The sequence below is a fragment of the Phoenix dactylifera genome, unplaced genomic scaffold, assembly GCF_009389715.1.
Source record: "Phoenix dactylifera cultivar Barhee BC4 unplaced genomic scaffold, palm_55x_up_171113_PBpolish2nd_filt_p 000365F, whole genome shotgun sequence".
Classification (NCBI taxonomy): domain Eukaryota; kingdom Viridiplantae; phylum Streptophyta; class Magnoliopsida; order Arecales; family Arecaceae; genus Phoenix; species Phoenix dactylifera.
In genome coordinates, this window is record NW_024067819.1 from 360754 (window position 1) to 365829 (window position 5076).

Sequence of the window (5076 nt, forward strand, 5' to 3'; positions counted from 1 at the left end):
GGCTTAGGTGCCCTCTTCAAACCAGTTGGAAGCTGTCTAGAAATTTAGGAAAAACATTAGAAATTGAGGTGTAATGTTTAGTTGCATGTTTGATTGTGAATAGATTTTTGTTTTAGGATGTAGTTTTAGGGTATCTTTAGTTAGTACTTACATTTATATTTATTTTTTTAAAAAAATATAAAAAAAATTTAAAAAAAAAAATTAATTAAATTTTGTATGCTAGGTTGGAATAGGGACGACACCGGTCGATTAAGTCGTACAACTTTAGATCATCCCTTAGGACACATCCTTGAAATTCCTTCGAAGTATCTCACACCTTGTGAGATGGCAAATTTTCCTGATGATGTAGGAAGTCACCATGGTGATGAAGGTAGACCCCCAGTTATGACACTTCGACAATACTTACACCCCACTAGGACTAGTTAACCTTCATGCATGATTATTCCTGAAAACGTAGGACACTTTGAAATCAAACCAGGAGTAATTCAATTGCTGCCAAAGTATCATGGAATGGAATCCGAGAACCCTTATCTTCACCTTAAGGATTTTTAAAAAATTAGCATCACATTTAGAGTGTCAAATGTATCGGAAGATGTCCTTAAATTGACCTTGTTCCCTTTTTCCTTAAAGGATAAAGCCAAAACATGGCTGAACTCCTTGAGACCTAGATCCCTAGGAACATGGCATGATATGCAAAGAGAAATCTTGAAAAAATTCTTTCCTGCACAAAGGACTAACTTTTTGAAAAGGCACATTAGTAATTTCCAACAAAAAGACCATGAAACATTTTATGAATGCTGGGAGAGATTTAAAGATTTGCTTCTCTCTTGTCCTCATCATGGGTTTAAAACATGGAGAACCATTAGTTTCTTTTACGAAGGGTTGTCTCCACAGTTAAAACAATTTATAGAGACTATGTGCAATGGTCTATTTTTGGAAAAGCAACCCGATGAGGCATGGGACTATTTAGATTCTTTCGTAGGGACTGCACAATTATGGGAAGCCTACTAGCATTGGACACGGGGGCCTTTACAACCTTAGTACTCAGGATGATATTCAGGCTAAAATGGCAGCCCTCACTAGGAGGCAGAGGAAAATGAACTTAGAAGGATTGAACCCGTCAAGACCGTAGAACATAACAGCGAGTGTTGTAGGATTTGTGAGATGCCTGGCCATCTCATCACTGATTGCCCCACAATACCCGCATTCAAGGAAGTCTTGCACGATCAGGCCAATGTTATGAATACCTATCAAAAATCTTTCAATAATCCTTTTTCGGGTACTTACAAACCTGGATGGAAGAACCATCCAAATTTCAGGTGGAGGAATGACCAATCTCAACAAGTATATAACCTAACTCCTCCACCTCCGCAACCTCATTATGCACACGCACCCCCTCAAAAATCCAGTCTCGAAGAAACTTTGCAATCTTTCATGCAAGGTCAAGCTAAAATCAATGATGAATTAAGAAATCAACTGACAACGCTGACCACTGCTTTAAGTGCTCAAGAGAAAGGTAAGCTACCAGCTCAACCACAACCTAATCCTCAAGTCTATGGCGGTAGCAATGCATCATCTTCAACTTTGCATAAAGAACAAGCGAAGAGTATAATAACTTTGCAAAGTGGAAAGGTTATTGATCGACCAGTCCCAGAACAAACACAAGTCATACCTGATTCCGACCCTCCCAAGACAAAAGAAAAGGATAACGAAGAAACTGAAGCACCAACATCTACTGAAAAAATTGAATGTCCTTTTCCTGCACCATTTCCACAAAGATTAAAGCCCTTGCAAAAGCTTGAACCAAACTCTGAAATTCTTGAGCTTTTTAAGCAAGTAAAAATCAATGTACCTCTTCTTGATGCAATCAAACAAGTGCCTTCCTATGCAAAATTTTTAAAAGATTTGTGCACTGTCAAGCATCGTTTAAATGTCAAGAAGAAGGCATTTTTGGCTGAAAATGTGAGTGCAATTTTACAGCATAACATTCTTCCTAAATATAAGGATCCAGGTTGCCCAACTATCTCGTGCATCATTGGCAATTTTAGGATTGAGCGAGCATTGCTAGATTTAGGAGCGAGTATGAACTTGTTGCCATATACGGTATATAAGCAACTCGGTTTGGGTGAGTTGAAGCCAACAACTGTGACCTTACAATTAGCTGACAGGTCAGTGAAGGCCCCTAGAGGGATTATCGAAGATGTGTTGGTCCAAGTAGACAAGTTCTATTTTCCTGTTGACTTTATCGTACTGGACACACATCCGGCTTCCAATTCACCATCTCAGATTTCGGTCATCTTAGGACGCCCATTCCTTGCAACTTCTAATGCATTGATCAATTGTAGGAATGGTGTCATGAAGCTTTCTTTTGGCAATATGATCTTGGAACTGAACGTCTTTAGTATAGGTAAACAACCCAGTGATCATGAAGAAAGTAAAGAAGTTGAATGGGTTGAAACCATTGCGGAAGAATATTTGTTAAAAAAATATTTACTGAATCGGCCGACAATGGTTTAATAGATTGGTGTTCTAAAGGTACTGCTGATGATGTGGTCCCACCTGGTTTAGATAATTCGGATGTTATGATGGTCAATGGGTGGAGACCACGAATAGAGGAATTTGAACAGTTGCCACCTCGTAAAGCAAAGATAGTAACATCCCATGAACAAACACCTAAGCTTGAGTTGAAACCTTTACCGAAGGAACTCAAGTATGCCTTTCTTGGATCCGAGGACACATTTTCTATAATCATCTCATCTGATCTGGATCATGCCCAAGAAAGAAAATTACTTGGTGTTCTAAAGAATCATAAGAGAGCTTTAGGATGGTCTATTGCCGACTTGAAGGGGATTAGCCCTTTAATTTGCACGCACCGGATATATTTGGAGGACAATGCCAAAACCACAAGGCAAATGCAACGCAGGTTGAATCCTTGATGAGAGATGTGGTTAAAGCAGAAGTCCTCAAGTTGCTTGACGTGGGTATTATTTACCCAATTTTCAATAGTAAGTGGGTGAGTCCTACTCAAGTCGTGCCCAAGAAAGCGGGTCTGACGGTAGTCAAAAATGAGCAGGGTGAACTAGTCCCAACTCGTGTTCCGACGAGTTGGCGCATGTGTGTTGACTACCGAAAATTGAATTTGGTTACTAGGAAGGATCACTTTCCCCTACCCTTCCTAGACTAAGTTTTGGAAAGAGTTGCAGGACACAAATTCTATTATTTTCTCGATGGCTATTCCGGGTACTACCAAATCGAAATTTCACCTGAGGATCAAGAGAAGACTACCTTCACTTGTCCTTTTGGCACATTCGCTTTCCGTCGGATGCCATTCGGGTTGTGTAATGCACCTGCAACATTCCAAAGGTGTATGCTTAGCATTTTTGAAGAAATGAACGAAAAATTTTTAGAAGTGTTTATGGATGATTTTTCTATTTTTGGCGATTCTTTTGATGATTGTTTATTACATTTACAAGCAGTCTTAGCTCGATGCATGGAAAAGAATCTGATACTAAATTGGGAGAAATGCCACTTTATGGTGCCAAAGGGAATTGTCTTAGGACATATTGTTTCATCGAAGGGCATGGAAGTTGATAGAGCCAAGATTGACTTAATTGCCAAGCTACCTGCACCCAAAATGGTTAGAGATGTTAGATCATTTTTGGGTCACGCAGGATTTTATAGGAGGTTCATCAAGGACTTTAGTGTCATAGCCCGACCATTATGTAACCTCCTATCCCTTGATACACCGTTCAATTGGACTGAAACATGTCAAGAGGCATTCGAAAAATTGAAGGCTATGCTTAGCACTGCACCCATCGTGCGACCACCTGATTGGTCATTACCTTTTGAGATCATGTGCGATGCTAGTGACTATGCGATAGGAGCTGTCCTAGGACAATGCAAGGATAATAAGCCATATGTCATCTACTATGCAAGCAAAACCTTAAATGTTGCTCAAATGAATTACGCCACCACCGAGAAGGAATTGCTTGCAGTAGTATTTGCATTAGACAAATTTCGCTCTTATATCCTTGGTGCTCCTATTGTTATCTTTACAGATCATGCAGCCCTAAAATATTTATTGGATAAGAAAGATGCCAAACCACGCTTAATACGATGGATACTTCTACTCCAAGAATTTGACATCACTATCAAAGATAAAAAGGGAGTAAAGAATGTGGTTGCTGACCATTTATCACGGCTAGTTGTTCATGATTTGGTGCCACAGTTGCCCATCAAGGACTCGTTCCCTGAAGAGCAATTGTTTACACTTTCTACTATGCCATGGTATGCTGATATTGCAAACTTTTTTGTCACGAACTAGATGTCGGAGCATTGGGGATCGAATGATAAGAATAATTTCTTGCGTGAAGTAAGGAGTTATTATTATGATGCCCCCTATTTGTTCAAGTATTGCAATGATCAAATCTTTAGAAGATGCATACCGGATCATGAGATACAAAGTGTACTCTCTTTTTGTCATGCCAGTGCTTGCGGAGGACACTTTGCATCTAAAAAAAGGGCAGCTAAGGTGTTACCATGTGGTTTTTATTGGCCTACACTATTTAAAGATGCCCACGAGTTCTGTAGGACATGTGACCCATGTCAACGTGTTGGAAGTCTAACTCGTAGGCAAATGATGCCTCTTCAGCCCATTACTGCTATTGAAATTTTTAACATATGGGGCATCGATTTTATGGGCCCATTTCCACCGTCTTTTAGATATGAGTATATTTTAGTTGGTGTTGAGTATGTGTCAAAATGGGTAGAAGCTGTTGCCTGTAGAACTAATGATCACAAACCTGTTTTGAAATTTCTGAAAGAAAATATTTTTTCACGATTTGGGATGCCCAAGGTTATAATTAGTGATGGGGGAAAACATTTCTGTAATAAGCCTTTTGAGATCCTATTACGAAAGTACGGTATCACTCATAGAATTGCAACTCCTTATCACCCGCAGACTAGTGGCCAAGTGGAGTTAGCCAATCGGGAGATTAAACAAATTTTAGAAAAAACGGTGAATCCATCACGCAAAGACTGGTCTTTAAAACTTTCTGACGCATTATGGGCTTACCG

The 5076-nt window shown here is 39.5% G+C and overlaps 1 pseudogene; it reads right to left on the bottom strand.

Annotated features, from left to right (window-relative positions):
- Nucleotides 1-747: 747 nt before the first annotated feature.
- LOC120105763 lies at nucleotides 748-845 on the bottom strand (annotated as a pseudogene).
- Nucleotides 846-5076: the final 4231 nt, after the last annotated feature.